The following is a 13,369-nucleotide window of genomic DNA, read 5'->3' as shown; positions in this document are numbered from 1 at the left end:
GTTTTCCTATAGCTGCAGTAGTATTTTTCCCTGTTGGAATTTTATTTAATATTCTATCTTTGTTTCTACTTTAGAAAACATGCCACGTGAATAATTATGCCTCAGGCAAAAAAAAAATCACTCCAGCAGTACAATTTATACTTAGGACAAATCCTGCCCTCACTTGCATTAGTAATTTGCCAACACAGTCAATAAGAACTGTGCCCACACATGAACTGACAGAATGAAGGCTCCAAGGTTAGCAATTATTAAAATTTAAAAGTCCATTTACTCTTTTTCAAAATATTTTATTCAATTGCTTCTGAGGCAGAATCCTGAGTTGCCTTGCCTTTGCAGCTTCCGGGAGTGGTGTCCAACTCTGAGGGTAGCTCACAGCTCTAAATGTCCTCATTGTTCAACACACTAGATGAGAACAGAATGAGACTGTAAGGTCAATCTCACAGCCTTAGTGGAGTAGAAATTAGAAGTCAACAGTTCTTTTACCATCAAAGGGGACTGAAATTCAACAGGATTTTTTTTTAAAGTGGTATTGTGTGAAAATTTTGGATAATATAACTCCCAGTGGGAAAAATATTAAAGTGGTATATAAATCACATACTGTGCAAAAACTTGTAATTTTCTCATACTCACTTTGGAATTCTAAAATAAATATTTCTATTTGTTCATGGAACTGATAAGGCATCCGAAATGGATTTTTGCATTGGAAAAAATTGCAAAAGATTTTCTTCTATACTTGTGAATTAATAGGGTATAAGTAGAAAAAAACGTTATGGAACAATATGGCAAAATAATAGACTGTAAGTATTAGAATAAAATTTTTTTTAAAGTAGTTACAGTAGAAGGTCCCTAAATATATGTATGTTTTGATTTGACAGCTGATGGCAGAAGCATCTTTTTTAGATGAAATAGCAAGCTCCACTGTGCCTCTAAATAAAAAAAAAGCGAGAAGAATATTTTTAATAGGTCCACGGCACCACACCCGTCCAATATGCAGCAATGGGGGAAACCAGACTGGCGACCCATGGACGGAATATGAACTGAGTGGAACCATCGGGAGGGGGGAGAGGTTTCTTTTAAATTTCGCTTTAGCAGGTAAACGGAGCAGAGACCCTACCTCTTTTGAACAGAGATGTTAAAAATGACCAGCAAAGTTTTGGGTGGCTCCTTGCTTTCCACAATGAAAGAGTCTTAAGCCTGTAACTCTCCCCGTCCCATGGGAGTGTGCAAAGGGAGGGAAAATTCGCGGCGTGGGTGAGGGGTGGCGGAGCGGAACCGGGGAGGAGAGGAGGAGAGGCGCGAGCCAGCCTCTGGCAGGAGGGCGTGGATCCGGGCGCGAGCCAGAACAGGTCCAGCCTTCTGGCGGCCAGTGCCAGCTGCGGAAGGGGACAGGCGGGATCTCCGTGGGCAGACACGGGTGCGGATCAGCGGGGAGCGGCCGGCAAGAAACTCCCTCGGATCTGCCCAGAGCTGCTGGACCCTGCCGGTTCCTCTCCCAGCTCGCAGCCAGCTAGAAGTTTCCGGAGGGAAGGTGCGGGACTGACCGCTTGCTGGAGGCGACTCAGGTGTGTCAGGGGCGGGGAGGGGTTGTCAATCTGGCTAGCCGCTGGGGCTCTGCCGTCCGGCGGGTTAGCCAACTCTTGGGAAGGGGTGGAAGGTTTAACAGTTTGCTCCTGGGAGGAGGGGGTCAACTCGGTAAGGAAAGGAAATGGTGCGTAGTCAGAGCTCCACCTTTGCCTGAAATAGGGGTGATTTTAGCTCCCTTAACCTTAATCCGGGAAGAGCTACCCTATTCCCGAGCCCCGCCCCCGGGTGGCTGAGGCTGGCTGCCCACTGCCCCGGGCCATTGGCACCGAGTGAGCAGGGTCCCTGCATCAGCCAGCTCCCACTAACTCCCGCTGGTCGCTGGTAGGTACGCCCTCAGTCTTTCCTCTCCAGCCTCCCCATTCCCACCCCACCCTCGGAAGGGGATTCCAGATCCTCCAGTAGACTCCAGCCCTCTCTCAGATGGGGGGCGGGGGCTAAGGTCCAGCTAGTTTGGGGACCAGACCTACCCCTTTCCTGTACCCCGCGCGTGCACATCTTTTAGGTTGTGGGCTCAGACCTCCTCCCACCTCCACCGCCCCATCTTGGTCCAGAGTAGGGGAGTGGATTCCAGATCACAGAGGGGTTCCGAATGTCGCCTGCTTGGAATGGGGGATCTGTGGACAGCGGGTTGGGGGGGGGGACGAGAAAACGGGGAAGGGGCAGGAGCTGCACCTCCCCAGGCCACGGTGGGGGAGAGAAGCCAGGGGGCCTGGTTGCCATGGCTCCCTGGTCGCCGAGCCGGGAGAGCTAGAGATGTCAGTCACGGATGGTCCCTTCTTGCTCTTTGTGCCTCTCTCTCTCTCTTTCTCTCTCGCTTTTTTTTTTTTTTTTTTGAGTGAGAGTGTGCGTGGGGAGGGAGAAGGGACAAAGTGATTAATTTGAAGAGCAGGTATTGGAACCGGAGGCAGAGGAACATGGGTCCCTCCACTCCCCCTCCGGTGGCTCACTGAGAGATGCACTTTCTCAGCCAAGGGCAGGTCTGAGAATTCCAGCGAAAATCCGGGAGCCGGGCGAGCCGCCGCCGCGGGGGTCCAGGTACCCACGCCCCGGGCCGCGCGCAGGGTGGGCGGGCGGCCGGGACCTCAGCCTGCCAGGTGGCCGGGGATGGGTGGGCGACTAGAGGTAGCGAACAGGTGTGGGTCGGCACAGCAGGATCGCGTCGCAGGCCGGAGCCCCGGGCTCAGCCCTCAGCTGAGCCAGCCTGGTTTCAGCCCCGCGGGTGGGCGCCGCGGAGCAGCCCCCAGAGCTCGCAAGCAGCTGCCGGGGCGCGCTTGTGCGCGTGCGCGATAGCGCGCTCCCGCGGGAACGCGCGGGCAGCGGAGGTGGGGGCTTGCGCGTGCGCGCGGAGGTGGGCAACTGGTGAGCCCAGGGGCTCCCTCTGGACGCGACGTCCCCGGCGCCCAAGTGGTTTGAATTCCAGCTCCCTCACCTCTGTGATGTGTGACTTTGGACGAGCCATTTAACTACTGTGTGCCTCAGTTTCCTTTTATAAATAATAAACATAGTATCAATACCTTTCCTGTTGAGGTCGTTGCGAAACTGGAATGAGATAATACAAACCCTTTAACCCCGTGTCATAATGAGCGCTCGAAGTTAGCTCTTATTGCCGATGGCATTACTGTTAATATCAATTAATCCTCAATTTAATTAGATACGGTGCATTCTCAATTCCCTGCAAAGTCTGTGTTTCCTAATTTTGGAGAGGAATCTCAATTAAATATTATTTTTTCTAGTGCCCAGTCCAACTCTTACAAAGCTCTGGCTTGCAGCATATTGGAAGAGAGAAACCGACCAGCTGCTGGTCAAGTTGACTTTTCAGTGTGTTGATGAAGAGGGAGGCTTAAAGAAGTTATTGGGGGAAACTTCTGGTGACAGGAAAATAAAGTTTATTCCACACTTTTTCTGCGTAAGCCTTTTTTTCTCTCACCTGTGGATGTTCCACTTAGGTTGTCTCAATTTCAGTCTCTTTCTCACAGGTATTACCTACCCTGTGGCTTCCATACATTAACTTGGCTCTAAGAGCTACCTGGCTTTCCATTTGATGGCCCTAAGTGCTGCCCTGGATTTACCTTTGTAACAGCAGAGCATAGTGTATAATCCATCCCTTACAAGCTCCTGATTGTTGGGGGGAAATAAATGAAGAGACAAGTAGTTCTTACTGGGTGGGTGTGAGTACTGGCTATGAATGCTCATTAAAATCTTTTCAGGGAATGTTTGGACCCACTTCACTGCAGAAGCAGAGGACTATCAAGATTGATATATCTTTTTCCAGATAATTATCTGTTGCATCTAGACTAATGAGTTCCCTTTCTTTAAAGAAAAGACTATAGATTGTTCATTGATACATCATATTTCCATAGGTGCTCCAGTTCATCTAATGGTGAACCTACTGTATGCCTATGGACCTAACTGCACATCTAACAGGAATTGATATGGCATGTAATGTATTTATCACCTTTAAGTTAATACATCCTATTAAATGAACTGGTTTTATACACATTAAAAAAGTTGCTTATTAGAACATAGGCATGTCTTGGAGGAATTGAAGCCAGTAAAGTCAGACTGATATCACCAACACAAAGATCTTTAATGAGTTTTACAAAATAGACCTCCCCTAGAAAATTATTTGCTGGGTGGGAACCGGATTTCATAGTTGGCTTCTGAAATCTTTGAAGCTAGGAGTTTGTTTGACCCAAAATTGCTTTGTTGAAGTAATTTAGCCTGATTCACTTTTATGGAAAATTAAATAAGGGAGATGATCAACACTGACTTAAGATTTTCTGTAGTTTTTAACTGATAAAGGAAAATTAAATAATGGGGAACTAATGGTGTCGGATTTGAAGAGATGATTGGCAGGAAATACTGAGAGTGTCAGTTCAGGTAGTAGAGTATTGCTTCAAGTTTGGCCTTTGGAAGACAACATTCTCATCTTCAGAGTGACTATGTCATCTGTAAAAGGTACCTTGAGAATTAGTGTGACAGCTTGTCTGAAACTCATGTGATCATTTACATATTGTTTCCCAGGAGCTTTGGCATTAAAAGTTTCATTTATTAGAAATTATTTTTCCCCATGGTTTATGACAGGCAATAGTGCAATAGGGTCTAGTGTATTTTAGGAACAAAACTTTAGCTTTTCATCATTTTGTATTTTCCCTAAAAATCTAAGCAATAATGCAACTTAAGTTAGACTGAGGACAAATGGTAGTGGAAGAAAAATATGACAGATTGGGAGGTGCTGAATCCTGAATTTGGGGACTTAATTGACCTGCAAAGGTATAATCAGGAGGATGAACTTGTCTCTGTACTAAAGCTGTTTTCAATGAGGTACTGTTTTAGGTCATTCAATCAGGGTTCGTTGTTATTTTTCAAACCAAGACTGAGAATACTATATTTTCAATGATGAACATTTTGATTACAGCTTCATTTTAACTAATTCAGTCTGAAGAGAATGCAATTATTATGGTGATTTACATACAATATGCTAAGTTAACACAGCTAATGAGTGAAAGCATAATATCCGTTCTATTCATTCCTGGGAAAATATTGTGCTAAGCATTCTTTCAAAGAAAAGACGACATTATTCGCTAGCATTTTACATCTACCTACAAGAAGAATTGGCATTGAGCCATTTTTCTCTGCTGTTAAAGTGAAGTCTCTCACATTTTGGTGACCTTATGCCTCTGTCCCTACCCCTTGGAGGAAACTGGAAATGATTCTCAATTTAATTAGATATGGTTCTTTCTCCTTTCCATATGTCTTTATTGGAGGAACAATTCTGTATTTTCTAATTTTGGAGGCTGGTTAACACCTTAAACATTACTAATGACTGCAGTTTATTTTATGTGTCGCAATAGTGTAGTTAGTTAATTATAGCTTTCTCATTAGCACCATGTAGAGACTAATGAATTAACACATCCCTTTGATCAAAAGAACATCTAAGTTTATCTTATGAGAATAAAAGTGTTATTGTGTTACGGAAAGTCACTATAATTTTCCCAAGAAACAAATTGGTTGGAATTCTCTTATCACTGGGTTGGGAAGCTTGATGAATGAGCTGGATTGATCACACACAAGGAGAGTAAAGCTGCGGTTGCTTGGCAACCTAACATTATTCTGCAATTCGTGGTATATTTATCCAGTAAACTAGAAAATTCTGTTTTGTTAACGAATGTTTTTAGTCAGGCACAAATAGACCATAACTAATTGAGATTTTATGTATTGCGGGTAAAGAATGATCCAGCTTACCTTCCCATTGTGTTTAGATAATAAAAATACAAAGAGGCATATTCTTGTTTTCAATGTTAAGAATTTTTCCTAAAAAGTGTTGACTTCATTTTCACATAATTTGTTCCCACCAAAAGAATACAACTTGTCTGTCTCTTTGGATTTAAATTATTAGGAGTATGTGTGTAGATGTGTGTATGTGTTTATACACATCATTTAATAAGCACCAGAATTAGAGTTTAAGGTGAGATAAATTCTTCAAAACCTATAGTTTGCTAGTTGAACTGACAGCTCAGTATATTTAGAGCAGGTATAAATATCCAATTCAGATGATGCTGGGAGATGATGATAAGAATAATAAATGTATCAACTTTAGCAAATAGATAAATGTACCCAGTGCATTGACCAGGGTTTCTACTTGTTGTCATATCACATCTCTCTCCTGACGTCTCAGGTATCTTATTTCTCCTGCAGTGGCAGAAGTGGGAGCTCAGTGAAGTAATTGGCTGCCTGTCTTCTGATCCACCTCTTCCTAACTCCGGAAACTACATTATACTTTTTCCTACACATACTATGAGTTTTAGTTTGCATCACAATTCCCTTCTCAGACTGTAAACTCCTAGAGGGTTCACATATCATGCATCTCATAAACCTTTACTGTATCTGGAGTAGCGGGAAGCAAAGCAGTGTGGTGTTTAAATGCACTGTTTATGGAGTCAGCCTGCCAGGGTTCAAAGTCTAAGTCTGCCAATTTGTAGTTGTGGCCTTGGCTAAGGCATTTTAACCTCTTTAAGACTGATCTCTTCTATGTAAATAGCCATCTATCTAGCTCACGTGTTGTGTTATCATCATTACATGAGGCATTCTTTGTAGACAGCTTAGTAGCTCTTAAAATGCAAATTCTGTCCAGGAGGAAGAAGTAACTCAGGCCTGTAAATCTTAGCACTCTGGGAAGCCAAGGTGGGAGGATCACTTGAAGTCAGGAGTTTGAGCCAACCTGAGCAAGAGTAAGAGTTCATCTCTACAAAATATAAAAATATTAGCTGGGTCTGGTGGAGTACACCTGTAGTCCTAGCTGTTTGGGAGGCTGAGATGGAGGGATCACTTGAGCCCAGGAGTTTGAGGTTGCAGTGAGCTCTGATGACCCCAGGCTGCATGCTAGCCTAGGCAACAGAGCGAGATGCTGCCTCAAAAAATAAATAAATAAATTCTGGCTTTGTATTATAATAATTATTATCCTTTCATACCAGGCTCAGTATGTGAATTAACAAAGATAGAGGTGTGTGTGTGTGTGTGTGTGTGTGTGTGTGAATCCCTGTGTAGGTGATTAAGTGTTAGCTGTGGTCAACGGTGCTATCAAGTAGAAAAGTGTCGAATCCCACATTAATTATATGCATCTATACGAGTAATGACTGTTTCATGTATTTGAAAGATTCTATGTGTAGTGGTTCTCAGGCTTGGCTGAAATTAGAATCACCTGGAGAGCTTTCTAAAACTACCAACTAGATCAATTCACCCAGAATCTCTGGGGGTGGTGACCAGGTGTTTAAATTTGTGAAAGCTTTGAGTGAGATTCTATTGTCCTTTAATGTACTGTCAGGACTGAGAACCACCACCTTTGATTTGGATAGTTCTTCCCTAACATGGTATTGGCCTGAGGCATTGATTCACAGTTACTTTGGTGTCATGAAATGTGGTTAGAAAAGAAAAAAGCTTTGCAAACCTCTGAGGTTTTTCTTTCTAATCCCTTTGGTTAAAATAGCACTTTATTCTCTGAAGACCTCAAATGCACTTTTCGTTTATTGTGTATAATTTCATTTTTCAACCAAACGTCTGTGTGAAGATGGTAGGAAAGAAGTCATTATCCTGATTTTGCAGATGAGTGGAGTGAGCCACACCAAAGTTAAATGATTTAACTAGATTCATGCATTTAGAACAGGCCTAGATAACAAGATTCTTGTGACTTTGGAGTTCTGAATGTTTTCTCTGTTTTCCCAGAAGATTTCAAATGAGGGAGGGACAGTAATTGTTTTTGGACTAAAGTAATGTGTAAGAAACAGCTGGTAGAGATGAGAATTTTAGCTTTTTTGTTGTAATTGTACAATGTAAAGTAAAACAATTTTGTTTTTCTAAAGAAGAGGTACATGTGTCTCTATTTAGAAACCAAACCAATGTCAGTGTCTTTTGGACTGAGCCCATTGTGTGTGTGTGTGTGTGTGTGTGTGTGTGTGTGTGTGTGTGTGTATTGTTCGGTCCAAAGAGTGTTTAAAAATTTTTCAGCCAACATTTAAAAACTAAAGATGTCATGTAAAGATTCATATTTCTGCCTTATCCTGAAAGACTCTGCATTCTCACAGTATTGGACCTGAATGCCCTGGTGCCATCAACTGGAACTGAGTGACAAACCCTCTTGTAGATTTGAAGGACACTTAGTTTTATGTATCATCTGGGTAAAACATGGCCTCCTCTCACATTCACTTGGTCCTATGATGTACATCATACTCCAAAAGTACAATTGATGGGACTTTAAAGAGGGGACCACATCTTTTTGGACATCTCTAAGGGAAACCTACAAGGGCTGCTGAAGTACTGATGGGCCGGTGGCATGGGACAGTCCAGAAGGAGGTGAGAGCAGCAGATCTCGGGAGGGCTGCCAGGTGGGACCTGTACCTTTTGGTAGAGGAACACAGCCACTGTCAAATCACATGACACTTCTCTCCCTGCCCTGAGATCTCCTGTCACCTCTTCAGAGTGGCAGGCAGAGAGCTAGGGAGACTGGAGAGGTCCAGAGGTCAGTTCTCCCAGACAGAGCAGGATGGACAAAGGCAGAGGAGGGGTCAGAGCCTTGGGGTACACCAGGAATACCCAGCACACCTTGAAGGCTTCAAATATTTGGACTGTGAGTAATGGGGAAGGGAAAAGCTTGAATTGTCCAAAACAGTGCAAACTAGAGAATCATTAGTTTGTATTCAAGGCCATCTTCACCCTTTTCCTTTGTCATTCCTCTGCCCCCACCTTGTCCCTCCCTTCCCTTGACCCTGCTGGGTGTGTGCTTCTACCCAGAGGTGGTTTTCAGCTAGCACTTAACAGTCTCCAAAGCAAATCTGCCCATTCCCTTGCATTCTCTCAGCTTTCTGAGAGCTGATATAGCAGAGAGAATAATGTCAAAAACATATTCTAGCTTCTATGGTAACGGGTTTGCAATTTTAGGAGAGGTTCCTCCTGAACAAAAGCTTTTCCTGTAAATGGTGGTTCTAATGGGAGGGCGAGTAAGTATTATGCCTGGGAAGTGGAGACACCCTCATATAACAGCCTGGCAGCTGAATGTCCTGTTATCTGGACATCGGGATCTCTGGAGGGAGGGTCCCTCCTCCTCGGTATTGTTGTATCAGAGTGAGAAGGATGATGAACTAGGTCAGGGATGTGTTGGTTCTGTCCTGATGTGAGGAATTTGTGTAATGTGAGTAAAAGGAATGTGGCAATTGATGATCTGTTGCTATATTGAAAATTCAGTTTGTTATTGCACTGAAGACCTTGCTAAAAAATGTAAAGTGACGGAATATAAGCTCATTATGGGATGTCTTATCTATTGATATGTTAAAAAGAAGTAATGCATTTCATGTGTAAAATGTTCAGGAGAAAGGTAAAGATTGACCCTTTCCAGGTCTATGCCCCTGGATGCTGCATTTCTGTCCATTCAGAAGATTGCCCCTGAAGATTTCTATTTTAAAAAATCACAACGCCTTTTATTATTTGAATCTTTATTTTTTATTTTATTTTTTTTTGCAGTTTTTGGCGGGGAATGGGTCTGAACCCACCACCTCCGGCATTTGGGGCCAACGCCCTACTCCTTTGAGCCACAGGCACCACCCTATTTTTTTTTTTTTTGAGACAGAGTTTCCCTCAGTAGAGTGCTAAGACATCACAGTTCAAAGCAACCTCAAACTTTTGAGTTTAAGCCAGCGGTTCTCAACCTGTGGGTTGTGACCCATAGGAACTGTATTAAAGGCTCACAGCATTAGGAAGGTTGAGAACCACTGGTTTAAGTGATTCTCTTGCTTCAGCCTCCAAAGTAGCTGGGACTAAAGGTGCCCACCACAACTGTTTGGCTATTTTTGTTGTTGCTGCAGTTGTTGTTGTTTTAGCAGGCCCCGGCCAGGTTTGAAGCCACCAGCCCCAGTGTATATAGCCAGCGCCCTACCCACTGACCTATGGGCACTGCCCAATCTTTATTCTTTTTAGAGAATTTGCCTGTATGATCTTATATAACTTTTATATCAACACGGTGAACAAAAAGGCACAGATTGTCAGCCCATTTTATAGATGAAGAAACAGGTGCTGACTAGGCAGTGCTGAAATCAGAACTAAAGCTCAGATGATCCTGATTTATAACCCAGTTCATAGCCCACTCTATTGCTTTTAGATTTCCTTATTTGAAAGAAAAGAGAAATATTGTATAACTTATGGTGAATCTTTTTTTGTTGTTGTTTTTAAGGAAATCCAGAATTATTACATAAACTGAGGGCTGTGATGAATTCAGCGGAAATACTGAAAATGTCATTAGTTATACTTCTAGGGTTGAATGTAGTCCTGCCCAAAATAGTGTGATTCAATTTTTGCAAATCATGCTCACTTCTATGATACTTGTTTTTAGGGTTGTGTGTGTGTCTGGGGGGTGTGTCTTATGGGAACATTGAGAGCAACTAGTTGTTAACAGAAAAGGTTTTATTGACAACCACTCTTTAGTGCTAGCAGCAGGACTAGATCTATGCCAGGCAGATACTTAAATAGCCAGCACTTATCATTTATCAGGTGTTTATTATGTGTTTTGCAATCTCCACATCAGTGTCTTGGGTAAAGTGCTATAATCACGCTATCCATTGTAAGCTGAGTGATGTGGACATAGACGAGTCCTTCTCCAAGGTCACACAATATGTCCCGCAAGTAACAAAGGTAGGACTCAAACTCAGAAATAGCTGATTTCCAGCCCGGTTAGCCACTGGATCAGCAGGATCTTCGACTATGCTCTTCACCAATGACTGGTCTCTGTTGTTCATCCTCACCTACCTGTTCTGGGTCCCATCATTGCAGGTAAACTCATGGAACAGTAGATAGACAGGAATCCTACAAAAATATCACACGGTGATCTGTACCTGTCCCAGGATTGGTGCCATTTAAAAAGAAGGTTGAAAATCCTTAATCCAAAGGATTAATACTGAGGGGCTGCTCAGGTGGGAGACATTTAGAGAGGAGGATAGTGTGTTCTTTCAAAAAACCAAGTCATAGGAGCATTCGGTGTCCTGACCCTTCATATACCAGATCCCAGGGACCACTGTATGTAAAAACAAACCTTTACCCTCATCAAAGCTTTTGCTTACCCTCAATACCATTTTTTTTTTTTAAATTTCTTGGCAAAAGTGTTCCTGGTGCTGTAGACTATCAATATGCATGGGTTTCCCTGACTTTTGGGTATTATATGTAACCAATTGCCTTACAGGGTTGGCATTTCTACAAAGGTGTGTGTATCTGCTATTTCAGTTTAAGATAGAAATACTTGGCACTGGCAGATGGTGTATCTCAGCCTTTCTGTTGTAAAAAATGACTTGAAAATGGCACTGATGACAATGATGGCACTATCTTTTTTAGCAGCTGTCAATTAAGATCAGGTTTTGGAGGAAAAATGTATAATTATTTTAGGTATATTTAGTGTATTTGGGAGTTTTAAGAGGTTTTTGATTTCTTGGCTTAAGGGTATTTTTTTTATTTTATTTTCTGAGACAGAGTTTCATTACGTCTCCCTCAGTAGAGTGCTGTAGCATTGTAGTTCACAGCAACCTCAAACTCTTAGGCTTAAGTGATTCTCTTGCTTCAGCTTCCCAAGTAGCTGGGACTACAGGCACCTGCCACAGTGCCTGGCTATTTTTGTTGTTGTTGTCGTTGTTGTTGTTTAGCAGGCCCAGGCCGGGTTTGAATCTGCCAACCCCTGTGTATGTGGCTGGTGCCCTAACCACTGAGTACAGATGCTGAGCTGTCTTGGGTGTATTTAGAAGGAAATTTTAATATATTTTTAAAATGTGCATAGTATAAATTGCATTCTCAAGTGCTAAGTGGCTCCAAAGTCTCTTTCTGTAACAGAGAGTGGCAAGAATAATTTTGCTTCCTTCTTTGGCTAGACAGGAGGTCCCATTTCCTTGGACTAGTATTTGCTACAAGGCTTTTGTTTGACCCATGCCTACTTCTCCAGTGTACAATGTTTGAGTTCTCAAGAAGTATGTTTATTTTTGTGTCATAAATTCATGGACTTTCTAAGTTCTGTAAAACGCATCTGAGACACAGTAGAGAATTCATTCATTCAATTAAGATGTAAACATGTTAAATATTGGCAAGAAATTGAATCATTGCCCATCATGGTAAATAAACGGATAAAAATAATAACAATTTGAACACATATATGCTTCACCTGCATGAATAATAGACTATTTTGAGTTATTTGTTATTGTTGGCTAATTAGAAAAATACTATTTTCCATAAAGAAGATCTGAGCAAGTGCATTAACATAGCCAAAAAAAGTATTTAAGTTTGACCTTGGCCTCCTTTCCTTGGTGACCTGCAGCAATTATCAGAAGACTGAGATTTCAAAGTCTCTACAGTCAGCTCTTTCCATGCATACAAGTGTCTGCATGTAATTGATTGGGGCCGAATAGATTTTGAACACAATTGATTTGCTTGAAATAACATTAAAAGACCAGCATCGAGCAATTCAGGTGCAATTCATGTGTGCTTCTGCGAGTCAAATTCATATAAATTGGATATGACCTTAACCACTGTCCCCTCAAAGAAAGGGCTGGCAGTCATCAGAGTGAATGCCATCTAATCATGTATAAAAATTGATATGAATTGTCTGAACTGGAAATTGCTCTTCACACACAAAACCTTTTGAAAACTTGGTTTTTACCTTCTATTTTCTTGTTTCATCTTCTGTAAACTGAGGAAAGAAGCAACATTTACCATCTCTTTCCAGTGGCAGTGGGAGGATTAATGAGCTAATATCTATAAAGTACTCTGAAGATAAAGGTGCCAGCTATTATTATTACTAATAAACCATTTTTCTCCAGTGTAATTTTGGAATGCAGCCATTAAAAACCCATTACTGTATTTAATAGTAAAGCAATCTGCTGCAGCCTAATATTTACTGCCTCAATTAAGCATGCATTCTACTTCCCAAATTCAGATCAGAGGAGGAGGGACAGAAAGGTGTGTGTCATCCTTTCCAAAGTTCATTGAAATATTGGGTTTGGGTTCCTTGATTGTCTCTGCAGAAAGCTGAACCGTATCCTCTGCAGGAAACTAATTGGGCTATACTTTTGTTTCTGGGCACTGTGAAGGGAAAGGAAGACCCAGTTCTAGGCTTTTCTTCAACCAGATTTACGTTGCAGTTTATCATCTTCAAAGGTTGAATTTCTCCCCATCTGCTTTGTTCATTTGATACTGGTATTATGAATGAAATGGATTTCTTTGGGTGGTTTTGCATGAGTATGGGGGGAGGTTGTGTCCTGTTTAC

General features: G+C 42.2%; 1 protein-coding gene across 4 annotated transcripts in view; it reads left to right on the top strand.

Annotated features, from left to right (window-relative positions):
• The first annotated feature begins 1,322 nt into the window (after positions 1 to 1,322).
• The window catches only part of CHL1 (cell adhesion molecule L1 like), a 219,231-nt gene continuing 207,184 nt past the window's right edge, over positions 1,323 to 13,369 (top strand). For 3 of the 4 annotated variants that reach the window (XM_053600236.1, XM_053600237.1, XM_053600234.1), the window contains exon 1: positions 1,323 to 1,562. The gene's annotated coding sequence lies outside the window, so the exon portion shown is untranslated. Of the gene's footprint in view, positions 1,563 to 1,845; positions 1,906 to 13,369 lie in introns of those variants that run through there. The other variant, XM_053600235.1, reaches the window with a different exon arrangement.

This window comes from Nycticebus coucang, chromosome 8, assembly GCF_027406575.1.
Source record: "Nycticebus coucang isolate mNycCou1 chromosome 8, mNycCou1.pri, whole genome shotgun sequence".
Lineage (NCBI taxonomy): Eukaryota > Metazoa > Chordata > Mammalia > Primates > Lorisidae > Nycticebus > Nycticebus coucang.
The sequence above is the reverse complement of the archived record's forward strand: the minus strand, read 5'-3'. Positions and strand labels throughout refer to the sequence as shown.